This window comes from Haemaphysalis longicornis, unplaced genomic scaffold, assembly GCF_048455015.1.
Source record: "Haemaphysalis longicornis isolate Haplotype H1 unplaced genomic scaffold, Haemaphysalis longicornis Haplotype H1 scaffold_3, whole genome shotgun sequence".
In the NCBI taxonomy this organism is placed as follows: domain Eukaryota; kingdom Metazoa; phylum Arthropoda; class Arachnida; order Ixodida; family Ixodidae; genus Haemaphysalis; species Haemaphysalis longicornis.
Window position 1 is genome coordinate 193,879,942 of NW_027526335.1, and position 16,209 is coordinate 193,896,150.

Below are 16,209 nucleotides of genomic sequence, written 5' to 3' on the forward strand. Positions count from 1 at the left end.
GCCAATCTTGAAGCCTGCCTGGAAGCTCTTAAGAATACGAGTAAACTCTAAAACAGTACTAGTGTCTTATTTTTCCTGTGAATAAGGTTGCACAGGCAGGTTATTTCTGCGATAGGGTGCTGGCTTTTCAAGAAACATAACGATTGGCACTCTGCGTGCCTGTTGTCGTCGCAATCTTCGTATTCGTGTATGTACCTTGGCTGTGTGTGTGCGCGCGCATGTATCACTTCGCTGGTGAAAATGACGCGCTAATTGTATCGTTTTACATCTAGGCAATAGTGCGTTCAACTAGACAGCGGTCGTCCTTTGTAAGTGTCCCTTCTTCTGTCCCCGTCTCGTCGCGCTTTCTGCCATGTCCATGGCAGAAAGCGGTCATCGCCAAATGACACCCAATTCCTTGTTTTAGGCTTCGCGCGCACGCCTTCACCTCATTCTACCCAGGCCTCATTGAATTGTACGTCGCATCACAGGCCTCCGGAATAGACCTTCCGGTGGCATCGAGGATGGTCCCCATGAGAAGTTGGGTCACCACCCGCTTCCCGCGCAGGTGTCTGCCAATGGATAGTCAAGCGCACTGCAAAACCAAAATATTACTTTTGGCAAATAAACCGTACAAGAATTGTTGATGTCCTTTCTCACACAAATATGTATTGGAATGATCATGCAAACTTAAATCACGCGCATATTAAAACATCTAGGAATACAACCAAACTCGAGGCACAATCTGGCGCCTGCTCGTACGTTACGTATCTATAATTCGATGTCTACGCCCCATTACAGTTATTGCTTTTCGCTGAAAGAGGGCACAAACAAAACCAAAACAAAAAAAAAAGCGAAACAAACAAAGAAGGCAACACGACATGTAGCTAGCGTACATCTGAATGCACATGCACAAGAGATATTCATACAACTGAATCTAAATTTCAGTTCAATGCATATATTCCCTTAACCTAGCTAAAATATAAATCCAATTTACACAATCTTAAGAATTTCATAAATTAAATTGCTAAACTCAGAGCAACACATACAAATACCCAACACAATCACAAGTAATATGCACTGTTTTGCTTTTAATCGTTGTCGTACAGATCTTGATACAGACTTCGCCTTCCTTGCTAAATCACTCATGCACCCATGACATTATTTCTGAGCGTGTAAATAACTCTGCGTTGAAAAGCTCTTTTATTCCACAAGTGCTACTGCTGGGAAAAAATGCATAGTGATGTCATAGCACCAATTACCTGTTAAAAAATGTGCTCTGTTCTGCACGTTGCGGTTGGTAACCCTGGGTCACACTCCATCAAGTTAATTTTACTTTTTTTGGAGGTGTCCCCCTCTGTAAACCAACAGTTTACTCTTCTTTCTAACATCATATGTTCTCACCTCCCAGTATTTGTCGTCTTCATGGGGGCAGTTATTTTCAGAGGTGTTCTTTTTCGGTTTTGCCTTAGACGCACCTGCATCCTTTTCCTGCGAAATAGTGGGGATTCATGTGAATTCATATTTATGACAATTTTGTGATTATGCGGTAAATATGTGTCCAACTTGACTGTATCGCATTTTCTGAGGCACCAATATGCGTAATGTGTTTTTTGCCCCCTACCATTACGGAAAAACGAAAGGACCAGGCAATGCAGAAGGTATGTTTCCAAATGGTCTGGGAGTAGGAACGCTCTGCAGCCCTTAGCGTACTAGAAATAATAAATCAGTTCTTAGTTCAGGCCATAACATTATCAATATTTTGTACTCATCGCAAACTTCGAGATATTCACAAATAAGCACTTACCATACATTTAGCTTGCAATGAGTAAATTCGTATCAGAAAGGTTGGCGAGGTTAAAACACACCGTTGGGTAACACAAGGTTCAGCATTACTCTAAAATTTGTAATCTTTCCGATGTTTATTTCTACCAAAGCAGGCCCAAATTCATTGCCGAAAATCTATTGCCAACTCTTCTGCACCGAAAGCTTTGCATGATAACTCCCCGTTCTGGCAAACGTTTTCAGTTACTTTAACTGCAATCCCGTGATAAAACCACGTTTTAGCCACGGCCGAAAAGGTCCTGCAGAGTTTTGACTCGCTATTTTTAAGGAAAAAACGTTTAGGGTTCTGTATTACGAAGAAGGCGCTGTCGTTGAAGGAGTGGTTGTTGTTGCCCGGTCAAAAAAATGTCTGCCTCAGGAAAGAGTAAATAAACAAAAAACGCGTGATCCGATAGGATTTTAACCCGGTTGTGAATACTAGCAGCCTACTACTTTGGGAACTATGCTATCTTCGTATATGTTTAATACATGGAAGCAAATTCCCTCTGAATGGCCACTGCAAAAAGGATAAAGATATGTCATGTGCGATGAGATTTTTTTATTTGCAACAGAATGCCCGTTGGCATAAAATAACTTATCGCTCGTAAAAACTTGTGCCGCCACACTCCCTCTAATAAACAAAAGTGACACCGTCACGGATACCGAGGAGCAAATACCTTCAGAGGACACATGGGCTTACCTTCATAACCTTAACCATTACGTCTGTAACAGGCACTTTACTGAGACAGCAGCAGGCTGCGGTAGTGACGATACGCCGCGAAAGTGCATAATATAAGGGCAAAGAAAGAAAATCCTCTAGAAGGTGCTGACAAGTCTTATTTCAGCCTTCAAAATTTATGCACGTCTCACTCTGCTCAGCTCTTGCATCTCTCTCGTTGCTTTCTTCCTTCCAGGTCTCAGGCCTCAGGTCACGCATGCAATATTATATTGCAACAGTCAGCATATCCGCACTCCGAGGGATCTTTCTTTCGAGGCACACAAATACCCGTTGTTGGCATTTTCGAGGCATATGTACCTATATCTCCCTGTATTGGACCTGTGCTCATTTGCTGAGTGGCGGTTATGTTCGCCAAAGTTCTTGATTACCTACTAACTTGCACTGTTTTTTACTAGTCGCATTAGGAGTTTTTCAAATCAGATATCTCGGATATCCGGTGGTCTCATTTTGATATACCCGCCGGCTCGAAGATCATCACACGTACTAGATGACATAGCCATCAAAAGCTATATTCTTTATTATTATTTGCTGCTACATTGTGGTGATTCATCTCTTTAAGGCAACCAAATACCATTCTGCTCAAGTATTTGAGCACATACTGTTGCGAGCAGCGCATGGCGTTTCTGCACATGACATATGTTCTTATTTTTTTACATTATACACATGCCTTAAAGTATTAGGGCACATGACGTTATACAGGCCACCGTGGATGCAAAGGCTGCGGAGGATAACTATCACCTAAAAACTGCAGCAGAAGTTGCAAACACAAACCAAATGGGGCTGGAGCTCTTTCACCATTTTCTTAGCATCAGGCGTTTCTGCGTGGTCTCCGCCAAACATAACCTTGTAACCCCGAATCGTGCGAGGTTTTTTGGACTACGCTTATAAATTGGCACAAACGGCTGAAGCTGCATGGTATACGACCACCTCGTTGGCAAAGTCGGTGACTAACAATACGCACACTAACACGGCTTTTGATTACATTAGAACAAGCAGTTTTCTTCCTCCCTGCGGCAGTTTTACTTAAACATAGTCGAAATGGGCTTCCCCCAAACTTCTATCTTCATATTTTGCGCCATTCTAGAGCGCAGCCACGACAGCCCTAATTTACATTTCTTGCGTGGTCGTTTAGCCTAGGCTGCGTGGTTTCCCAAAACCCGGGGCGGAATTCCGAGGGGAGAAGATTAACCGTGCCCTCAAGACGCTCGCCTATGGAGAAAGGTGGGTTGTTAGGCAGCTCCAGTCATTAATCTGAACGCGTGGTGCCAGTAAGTGCGCGCGGCTCCCTCCACGTGGCTGAAGTTTCTGCGGGGTTGGCCCTTCACTCGCTCGGTCGAGGCCCTACAGTTTATTGCTTCCCAACTCCGCGGACTACTTAGACATTTACACAAAACTTTCCCCCTTCATTTCCTCCGTGCGAATAATTGGGGAAAATTTCGTCTCAACGAGCGGTTGCCGTGACCAGGCACTTTCCCTTTAGTGCCACAAAGGTGGATGAGTGTGGTCGATGTTGGCTGCCTATTTTCCGTATACCTTTTTGTTTTTATATGAGCATCTTTCCGCATTATATGCTCCCGTTAAACCCACACTTGGCGCTTTTGAAGCCGCCTGCTGGTCGGGCATTCTTTACTTTGTAATGCTGAAATTAAAATACATTTTTTAGTGTTTCCAAGTTTCAGAACCATACCACAAACAATATTGTAATTCAACTAAGTTTAATTCGCAAATCTGTAATTACTGTTGCTTCGTCTTATAGTCAAAGGAAGCTGATTTCTTTTTTTTTTAAAGTCGATCACTGCATTAAGCGCGAAAAGCACCCTCCCACTTGAACGATTCGGCGTAAATTCATGGATAGACTTATTACTCTGTAGGGAACGTCCGGGCCACCACATGTAGGGAGCAGACTCGGTTGGTGGGCTGATGAGACTTCCTACATTTATTCAGGTGCGCAAGGACCGGCCGGAACTTGGAGAGTGGCGTGGACAAGCAGCCGCCGGCTGCATGGTCGTGCTTGATGTCTAGTCGCGTGGCACAGCTGACGTGGCCAGGCACCGATGATGCTGATGGTAGGCCGCCGTTTATGATGAGGATAGTGGCGCCGATGTTAAATGAAGCTGCCGCCAATACTGGGCTCCCCCAGCGCGGAGCGCGTTAAAAGAGGAAGGCAAGTTACTAAACGTGAGAGGGCTATGGACGCAGGTACGAAACAAAGTACACGTAATGGTATGTCCGCGTTCAAGTTGCTACAGTAAGCAGTCCTGGTCAGTCCGGTGTGCGCGCCAGGGACGTGGATTGCCCTCAGGGGGCCTTGACCGGGAGTGGCGCAGAGGTCGCAGGCAGCAGCGGGCGGCCGGCGGTGCGGAAACTGTCAGGAGCGGCTACAGGCACAAGAGATGTCGCATGCAGCTTGAGTGCGCGGTTTTCTCCATAAAGCAAGCCAACGAGCCGGCAAAACACTACGTACGAGTGTTGAAAGCCTCACCAGTTTACATTAAAGAGCCTTCTCTCTCTCTCCCTCACGTAGGCAGCTTTGTCGTTGCTCGGAGCACGATAACGTGTGCGGCGGAAGCGGCGCAGTTCGCGCCGCTGTTGTACGTGCAGGGTGGTGCCGAGACTGCGTTCGGGGCACATGTCGATGGCACAAGTCTGACGGAAGTCAATTGTGAACCCGACGGTGGGTGCGAAAAGGAAAGGTAGTCAAGACTGCGCGCTGAGCATAATGGCAAAGTCGGCGCTTACGGATCGTCTTTGGGTGCCGGCGAGGAAAGGCGTCCGCACGGGAAGAGCTTTAGGCGTCGCCTAGGATGTCACCTACGGTTGCAGGCGACGTCCTAGAGCTAGGACGTCCTAGGCGACGTCCTCCTAGCTGGAGTGTAGGGATGGTTGTAAAATCCCAGGTCGAGGCGGCGAAAAGGGCGTCTTGTGCACATGTGTTGAGTTGCTGAGGCGGCGTCAGCACTGCCACGCGACTAGACCTCGAACACGACCGTGGAGCGGGGCAGCTGCTTGTCCCACGCCGCTATCCAAGTTCCGGCCGGGCCTTGCGCACCTGAATAAATGTAGAAAGTCTGATCAGCGCGCCAACCGAGTCTGCCCCCTTCATGTGGTGGCCCGGACGTTCCCTACAAGTGGTCACCCGGCCGTAAACAAGCAGCCGCGCAGCTGCATGGTCATGCTCGATGTGTAGTCGTGTGGCACTGCTGACGCTGGCCGGGCACCGATGATGAAGATGATGGTAGGCCGCCGTTTTTGATTACGATAGTGGCGCTGATATTAAATAAAGCTACCGTCACTACAACTCCTTGGATATGTTCATGGCGAAAATATCAGTTTTAGTGGACATGCTGATATCATAGCCAGCGTGAATTGGTGGACCGATTGTGGGCCTCAGATGACTACACTCTCAGATGGCTACTATCAATGGGGTGTGGCTTTCTGGAAGTCTGACGCCAGAATGGAAAGAGGCCCACGCTACCCTTACCCCAAACCCGCCAAACCAGCAACTTCAACGGCGAACCCCCGGCCTATATTGATGACCTCCTGTATCAGCAAATTAAGACAGAAAATGGTCCTCCCACGCCTCTAATGGCATCTAGAGGCCGGAAACCACTTCCAACCTACCCTGATTGTGTTCCGAAAGCAAGTGAGCACCCAAGACATAGCGCTTGGATTAAGGAAGACGTGTTTGAAATTCCAAGCACCGCCCAACTCCGCACTATCGTCGGCGTGGATATAAAAAAGGCCTTCGATAACGTTGCCCATGACGCCATCCTCCAAAGCCTTCAAGAAACTCGGCCTGGCACACGCCTTTTCAATTATATCAAAAATTTTCTATCCACTTGCCCTACCCGCATTATTGGACCCGACAACCAACCATCAGCCCCCTTATCTGTGCGCCGTGGTACGCCTCAAGGCTCCATCCTATCGCCCATTCTGTTTAATTTAACTATGAAAAACCTGCCCTCTAAATTATTTTCGGTTCCGGATCTCCGCCATGCCATTTATGCCGACCATATTACAATTTGGAGTTTTCGAGGCAATCCGGGTGCCGAGGAGCGTACCCTCCAGGATGGCTTGGATATTATTCAAGCTCAGGCAAAATCCGTGGGCTTGGAATGCTCCCCAGAAAAATCAGAATATGTCGTTATTCTTAATCGGAGTAACAAACATACATCTATCGTTTCCTTATAAGCCTCACTTTCAATGGCCACCCAATTCCCCGACGACCACACATCCGCATCCTAGGCTTTATATGGCAACAAGATGAGAAGAGCACAGTAAGGACCAAAAGTATTACCTATCAGATCAATTTATTCAATAACATGCTTCGTCGAGTCACCCGCAACACAACAGGCCTCAAGGAACACGGGCAAGATAGTAGAACCAACTATCTTTTCCAGAGTTTTGTACGCCCTTCCCTACCTTAAACTCACGAAAACTCAAAACAATAAATTGGAGATCGCCATCCGGAAAGGCTTACAAACTCAGCTCGGTGTTCCCATGTACGCCCCCAACCATCTTCTTGGCGACACGGCCCTCCACAATACTCTTGAGGAGAAAGTAACCGCACACATCGCTGCCCAACAGCACAGGCTAACCACATCAACCCAAGGTCACACCATCCTGGCTGATATAGGGTTTGCGACATCTCACTTATCTTCTCTACCAAAAGAACCTCCACCATGGGACACAATTCCTAGAATAAAGGTCAAGCCCATCCCACGCCATATGGACCTGTATTCAGACTCCGGCAGGCGCCGAAGTAGAGCCCTTCATCTCTCCAGCAGATCACATGACACATATTACACAGACGCCACGTTTATCAACCACATGGCCACAACTGTCACAGTAGGACCACGTGAAGAAACCATCCGTCAACACTGCAATGTACCTTCTTTTACAGCTGCTGAAATTCAAGCCATTGCCGATTCGATCATGCTGCAAACCCATTCAACTGACCAAATTACCATCCGCACGGATAGTCAATCTGCCCTCAGAGAATTGGCAACTAACTCCTTACCTGCGCACATTCATCACGAGCTGACATGCTACATCGCAGTCCACAGTCACCTGCACGTATTTCTAGAATGGGTCCCCGGACACCACGGAATTGTAGGGAATGAAAGGGCTCATGCCCTTGCTCGTCGAAATCGAAACCCGAGCGACCCTCAACCCTGGCCCCAGGACTACAGCCCCAAGGAAGAACGGGCCGCCCATCGCAAGTCACGGAGGCAACAGCTGAAGGACCTTCGCAGATCCCGCCGTAATCTTCCTCCTGCCACTTCTGACCTCACACGCCGCGAGGGCACTTACATCCGCCACGCTCAGACTCTCTCCTTCCCTGGCGACCTCGTTCTTCACTATATCATGACCCGAGATGGCACGCCCCACTGTCAGGTGTGGGGTGCCTATCCCGACGTTAAACACACCTACTGAACTTGTCCTCGCGTCAGGCGATCACCTCACTTTCTTTATCCACACGTTTTACCATCCCACATTCCATACTCATGGGAAAACTGGGCCGCTCCTCCGCCTGATCTTCGCCCCATCCTTTGGCCTCGCCTCTACCGGCACATTGCACACGTGCGGGTTCCTGACACCTGCGGAATTCCCACCTGAACGTCTTCCAGGCCCACCAGAACCACATTTTCGGCAGCCCGGACATGGGCCGCTTTAAATAAAGTTTGATCTCTCTCTCCCTCTCTCTCTCTCTCTAATATCGTGATTATGGCATGGGACAATTGAGGATAAGTATGTTCAAGTCACCGTAAAAGCGGTATTCCTGTGGTAGATAGCTACAAGCCTGGCACTTTTTTGGCGCCCAGCGCCATGCACTGCTGTGCTGGGAACACTCCATTTATTCTGTTCATCAACTGCTTAACAAACTCCGCTGTTTGTGCCCAGTAGACAAGGGTTGGAACCGCGTGTTTGAGAGCGAATAGCTTGGGTCCGAGGGCAAGCAACTGTATTTCTTCAAGACCCGTAGTAGTATTTCTCGCTGTGAAATGTATTCTTACATCAATTCCACTCATTCTCTTCGTAAATAACGGCGTTTTGCTGTGTTTAAGTCGGTTTAGAAGTAGAGTTCAGCATATCAGCATGTGCGTTCGCGCTCTGCATCGAATCGGAAAAGGAAAACCCGCGGAACAATCAGAGTTGGTGAATCGGCCTGCACCTCTCTCGAGACTCATCGATGGGCATCTCTCCGGTCAACATCTCCACCACATTCGAACAACAACAGGACTGTAACTTTTACAGGACCTCAACATGTCACCCCTCAGACCACGTACGAATACATCTTTTCCATAATTGAGGCCGATGCATTCGTATCCTCCCCCTGCCCAAAACATATGCATCCTGATTTGCACGCCGGTCGTCGCCACAATCGTAGCCAAGTCCAAGACCAAATTTACTGGAACAATCGTAATGTTTCATACACAGATGCCAGCCCTTACTCAAATCTCTCCCATCACTTAGCCATGGTAACCACCAAGGACGAGATCCTCACCTGCAGGTCACTCAAGACCACACCTATCTCCGAAGTACCGGAACAATTATAAGTACGGATTGTCAAGCAGTCAAGTGGTATGGCCTCTATTGCATGGAAGCTCCTCACTCAACACGCCCCACCCGAACTTCGACATACTGCTTACCATTTCGACACTCTCACAAAGGGGCAATAAATTTACCCGTAGCCAAGCCTGAAAGCATTCCTCCCACGCCATTGCTGAAACACTGAATCGTTTACTAGCTCACATTTAAAGGTATCACCCAACATTACCGCCTTCCAAGACATTTCCTCCCTTATCACCCGCAGCTTACTAATAGAGAAGTAATACTCCAGAGACTCCAAACACCTTTCTTCACCCAACTTGGCTGCATGGGATGCACCGCAACCAACACCCTGCCACATGTAGGTTCTGATGTAACCCCCGAAATCCTATTATATGATCTTGAGGTGCGCACATAACCCAGCCCTGTCACTTTTGCCCATTACCCTCCATTTCCTGACCTGTGGGAGAACCTCACGACCGGCGCCGGCCTGGATGCCCCACACCTCCTACTGTCCAAGGCTGGGACAGCACGGTGGTCCAATGGTCTTCTGGAATGCGGATGCCTGCCACATCACCAGTCTAGAAATAAAGTTGTTCATCATCATTATCATCATAATCATTATCATACCACAACGGCTGTCATCCTCCGGTGCTAATCAGCCTGAATGGGTTGTACACGCGTTTACCGTTACACAAGATTTGCCATTGTATGCCTTCAGTAAATAACTCACTTTTTCCCTTCATCCTGCATTTCATCCCACGGAGATCATCGCTTGAAAGCTGGCATTCCAAGCAACCGGACAAACCTTCATTTTCGCTCATTCATGCCCAAAAGCTCGGAGTACAACTACCTTCCAGCTTCCGTCGCATCAATCAGCGATACGAATAACTTTAAGACAACCATCCAGCGCGTACGCTTTTCGATATTGCTGCATTTCGTCGTATTATTTGTAATATTTTTTCACCCCTCACCTCTGTAGCGTATTGCCTTGAGAGTAAATAAATAAATAAGTAAACGTTGGTAAAACGTTTTGGTATTGCTCCATTTCGTCGTGTTGTTTGTGAAATGTTTTCATCACTCCTTTCTCTAGCGTATTGCCTTGAGAGTAAATAAATAACCGTTTGTAAACCTTAAGGTCGAGGCTAATGACGTACCATGCTGTGTCCAACTAATTCTTCTTTAAGCTGCGGGTACCGGTTGTTGACATCATAAGTGACGCAGTAACCTTAAACCTAAACCCGGGCCATCACATTCCCAATGGCGACGCCAGGCCGGAGTGTAGCCACGATAACAGTTACATGGAGCGTCCTAGTCACTGAAGACGTCAGGCTGAAGCAAACTGCCATTCGGAGCCAAAGATGCATCAAACCTTGATCTACCTGCATTCTCAGCCACTGCGCCCGCCATTTTCCTATCTAAACTACGCCGCACAGAAAATGGAACTTAAGGCGAGGCATGACTTCGTTGGCAGCCAGAGGGATTTCGGGTGCCGTCGCAGTGGCCTCTCCGACACCGTAGTTTTGCAGAATGGGCCATAAAATATTTTCGCAGTTACTGCTAGGGAACAAGTAAGATAGCGTATCAGTTTCGAGACGGCATCTGGTTACATGCACTTTCATAGCAATCCCGCAGCATATGGGCTACCAAGACGGCTTTAGTTTTCTCATACTGGCGCTCGTAAAGCAGTGTTCTGGGTGCGATGGATTGATCACAGCTGCCGATTTCAGTACCCTTGTTTATAATAACTTGGTTACAGAGGGAGGAACGTCCATCACATGATTTTGAAAATGTAAAATAAAAATATGGACTTTCTTAGGTTACTGATGACCACGCCTGACAGCATTGTCACTCAATAGATTACTGATGTATCGGTGTGGCAAGCAGCGCTGCATATGCGAAAAATACGCCGAAGGTCACTGAATACAGCGACTAGACCTTTTTTTGTTGCAAAAGCCAAGGAGATGAATTCAGCACTGTCATTCAGCACTAGAGCGCACTATTCTGCCATATTTATTAAGACGACACTTTCTGCTGCCCGTATTCGCAACACTTTCTGCAGCGAGCGGGACTGTAATTACGTTATTAGCAGTGTTTCTCGCCAGTGTCGATGGGTGCTTCTGTAGAGCTGGCGTTAGCGGTGAAGGTCGCAACAAGAACCGGAGGAGAGCGGCTGAACATAGCATGACGTTGGGAAAGTACTGAATGAATATGCCACAAATTAATCACGTTGGCTATGCTGGGTCGTAAGGCGAAATAGCTGACACTTGGGACAGGTCAGTACAATCACCATGACGGTCAGGCTGCTGGTTCACAAGCTCGTCCCGGGGTCATGTTGGTTTCGCAAGTGCTAATGGTGGAGCGGTCACAAGCTGTACTGGTTGTGATGTTCGTTTACCAGTAAAATTCTCAATGAGCCGTGGTTAGACTGATAGAGCGGTCTACGAGAAATTTGGCCCATAACGTTTATACAATGTGGGCGCCACCAGCGAAGCTGGTTTGTTTTTAAAGCAGGAGCCTTAAATACGTTTTTCTGCGAACAAGCGCTGTTCCTACCTGACCAAGCAAATGGCCGCGAATAAAAAAAGCGCAGCTCATTCATCCCTGTCAAAATTTCTCTTCAACTCATGGGAAGACCGCGGCCGTAATAAAGGAAGCACCTGTTAAAAGCGCGTCATCCCTATTTCATATTTGCCGCGCTTTTTCAAAGAAAGTGCTACGAGTTGTGCCGCGCCTCCGCCAGATGGCGCCACGGGTCCCGCGACCGAGAGAAGACGCAGTGAAACATCCCCCTCGCGAGGGGTACGATCAAATGCAGAGCATTTCCGTGGGCGCACGACGTTAAGTAGTTTGCGTTACGTTAATGTTATTGCACTTGTGGCAACTGCTGACGAGAGAGCGCTCGTCAGCAGTAATTTGAATGAGTCAACGATATAAGGCGCGTTCGTAGTGTCCCATTCTGTGTCGGCTTTGTGGCGCAGTGGGTAGAGCACCATGTACATTGCGTTCCGCCCGCAGGGTCGAGGGATCGAAACCGGGCGCCGGATAGTATTTTTTTTATATATAGTAGGGAGGGGTGCGGTGCGGACTACGGACGTCAACGCGGGTGACATCGTGAGTCACTTAAATGCTCTGCGTTTAAAAAAAACTTCCGCAAACCAGCGGTATTCGAATGCGGGTCTCCACAGAAGCAGCCAGCCCGCCGCTCAACTGACTTCGCCACCCCAGATTTTTTTCTATAGTATTTATTTCAGATATAGAGACGTATACAAGAATTATCAGCAAATCTTGGCGCTTAGTATACAGGGTGAAACAGGTAAACCGGAATTCGCGAACGAAACATTAATAACAATCCCCGCTAGTATGGAGGCATCGATACAGACAGGTGAAAAACAGGGCACCAATCAGGCTTCAAAGTTTGGTCGTAGTCGCCTTTTAGCTTAATTGCGATTTGGTTTATGAGCAACTTGGAGGATAGCATCGGTTCAGCGTTTGTGTCTAACATGCGTCTTTTCCATAAACTGTGTAATGCCATCAGAAAAAAAAAACCAGCTCATAAGGAGCACCATCGCAGGGAGCTACTGGGTACACAGAAAACACAATTAAGCCGAAATTTTAGTAAATGGCTTAATCGCATGTAGGAGTACATTATGCTCCTTCCAGTGGAAGCATTGCCTTACTGCCAGCGTTTCCCGAGTTTATTTAGAGGTATATACGAGGAGAGTGCAGCGGTGGCGTAGAGGTAGAGCATCCACCTCGCGTGCAGAAGGACCGTGGTTCTAATCCCGGTGCCGCACAATTTTCACCGGATTTAAAAAAAACAAATCCGCGTGTTGATGGCACTTCACAAGGAGGCTAGGGGTGCGGCCTTATCCCGGCCACCATTGCCGGTAACGTGGGTGTAGCCCGAAACAACCCATTCTCGTTTGAACACGTCCCGCCTGAATCCATTCCCGAAACGCCCTTCCCGTTTGTCCGGTTTCTGTTTCAACCCGTTCCCAAAACACCCTTCTGGTTTCAACCCGCTCCCAAAACGCCCGCCTCAAATAGTTGAGATAAGTTTCTGAGCTCGCAGTGCGCTTGTAGGCCTCCAAAATTGTGCTGGGCAAGGTAGTGTAGGTCACGGAGTAATGACTACAACGTATTTTACTTCTTTATAGCCTAAATATTTAGCGCGGGGGCAAATTCATTTTACCTTGACTCTAGATCTACTCGGTAGATGGCGCCACTGACACGTTTTCTTTTTAAAGCGCTACAGGAGATGGCTACAGTATTCTCAAAGCAACTACAATAATTGTGAACGCTTCACACGAAAATTGAAATATTCAAGCTACTTTAAACCAAAGGAAATATATAAGCAACAAAATTATGCGTGATTTCCTTTGAGACTAGTTCGTCAGCGGCAAATGGAAACTCCGGCTCCCGTTAACCAGTGTTGTACGAAACGGCGTTACAACGAACGGCGTTCCTGGAACTAGTTCCGTTTTGGAGGAACGGAGGAATGACACCGTTCCATTAAGGGTCGGTGGAACTGTAACGGTACCTTGTTACGTTTTTGAAGCAACGGCAGGAACGGCGTTCCTGCCGTTACATCGCTACGATTTGGCTGTTTTTGATGCCAAGGCTCGAGTACAAAAATCCACAAGTCGCTACTGCGTTTCTCTTCCTATAAGCTGGTCAATTTGCCCGCCCTTCAGCCGTAAGTGCTTCCTTGAAGGTCAAAGGCAGAAGAATAACCACGCAGCAGGCCGCAGCTTGTGCTTGCTTTCATGCTGGTTGAACTTACGCGGCGTTCGACGGGTCAATAGCGCAGCCGCGAGAATGCTTTTCACCTTTCATCGTTTGCCTGGGGAGGCCAGGACGCGCGTCTGGCCGACACAATTGATCCCTGGCGTTGAAAGATTGTCTAATACGGGATCCGGAGATTTCGGTGTAGGACATTTAGGTGCAGGACGTTTCGGTGCGGCTTGGACATGGTAAAAAGCGCACTAGACGGGGACTCAAGAAAAAGACAGTGACACGACACGAGAGCTAAAGAAAAAGAGAGTTACACGGGACGAGCGCTGTCTTTTAAATGCAGAGCATTTCTTTAACTCACGATGTCCCCCGTTCTAGGCGTCCGTAGTAGTCCGCATCGCTCGCAGGTGCGCCCTTTCGGCGCGATCGTGGCGTGATAAAGGCGGGTGTCGGCGAGGCTGGAACGCACTCATTGCCGCGCGCTCTCGTCAGCAGTTGCCACAATTGCAACAACATTAACGTAACGCAAACTACTTAACGTCGTGCGCCCCCGTAAATGCTCTGCATTTGATCGTGCCCCTCGCGAGGGGGATGCTTTCAGTCGTGTTTCTTGTGTCCCCGTCTAGTACGCTTTTTACCATGTCGAAGTCGTATCACCAACTAGCCCAAATTTCTGCGTTGAATAATTTCGGTGCGGACATTTCTGTGCACGGACATTTTGGTTCAAGACATCTTGGCCCAGACATTTTGAGTCACGGGATGTCCCAGGCATTCTTTGAACATTCTAGCTTTATTATTGTAATTTCGTTACTTGATATGATTTGGCGTTCGAGACTTGTGCTTGCGCCGCCGTGTGTGGAAACGAACGCTAAACCCTGGCGGAGCATGGCCACGTAAAACCCAATTTCTGTAGTAGATGGTAAAAAGTAACGTTGCTAATTTGCATACGTTCAACCTTTTTTTTTTTCATTTTAATGTTCATGTGAACAACCGTACTACTTTTAGTGTTACCAAAGCCATTTGTTTTCACTTCACCCAACGGTTCAAGACGCTCCTGCTTTTAGTCCATCCTCCCCTACTGCAAAACATCCGCGAAAAAAAAACAGAAAAACGAGGCAGATTAGGCGCGTGTGCATTCCGTTTTAATTATTTTCTCAATCAATCTCGTATTTGTTGCATTCGGTGTCGCTTCTACTTAAAACTAACCAACCAATGATCGCACTTACGGTGGCGTTACTTAGGGGAGAGGAAGGCTGCGCCCCGCCGGCTACCAGTCCCCTTGGTAGAGAGAGAGGGGTGTCACTTGTGGTTCACCATTGCGTCAACTCGAATTCGAAAACTTGAAGATGGCTGTGGCCGCTCTCGTCACACTAGACAATTCAATTATTTTGCTCCTTATAATGGGAGAAAGCAATGTATGCCTGAGGTGTCCGTTATATGCGCGACTTCAAGAGTTAATTCACAATAGGTGACCGGTAGAAAGCGCAAAGGCTCATGGGTGCATTGTTTTCTCCCGCGGAGAGCCGCCACTTCCGGTTCAGGAGCTGTCCTGGCCTTCCGTACGCCGTCGGCTTTCACGCGCGTGTGTGCTTGTTGTTTATCTGTTTCCACCGAGAAAAAAACGCTCATGCATTGGGAATTCCATAAATAACAAGTATTGACCCTACTAGGGGTTTATATAAACAGGTAAGCACCCTGTGACAAATAAACACGCAGACACGCGCCTGACAGCCGCCGGCGCACGTGGGCGTACGAGGGGGCAGGAGAGATCTCGAACCGAAGTGGCGGTAGCAGACGACGTACCCATAAGCCTTTGCGCTTTTTACCGGGCACCTATGGGGAGACTGAAGGCGAAGAAAGAGTGATTCCTGGAGTGGGGTCACCATCGATATGACCGCGACGCGTGGAAGGACGTAGCCAGCAAACGATACTGGCCATTGTGTTTTCAGCGGCTTTTTTGGTGACTTCTTGTTGCACAGTATAGAGGCTTCGGGAGCTCCTGGTGAATGTAAAGCTTTTTCCTGTATCACTGTGGTGAGGCTTCGGAGACCGTGAACTCCGCCACGCCTGTAGGATTTTTAGGGGAAACCGAAATTAATATGACTGGAAGAGAAATCTGGTCGAGATTCGCGCGTGCAGGCGGGGAGGGGGGAAGGTAGGGGGGGCGCTAGGACAAAGAATTAAAATGTTGTGAATGTAGGCATGTAAACATAAAACAAAGGTTGGTTTTCCCGAACACGATGGGAGCAATTTGTATGCACAACCCGTACGCGCTTAGTTAACATTTAGGACATTAGAAGCTGCGGCAGTTTTAAAAAGGCCCGTTCTTCCTCCACGACAATATCCTAGACCAGTGTTCACAAATTCATTTTAGCAAG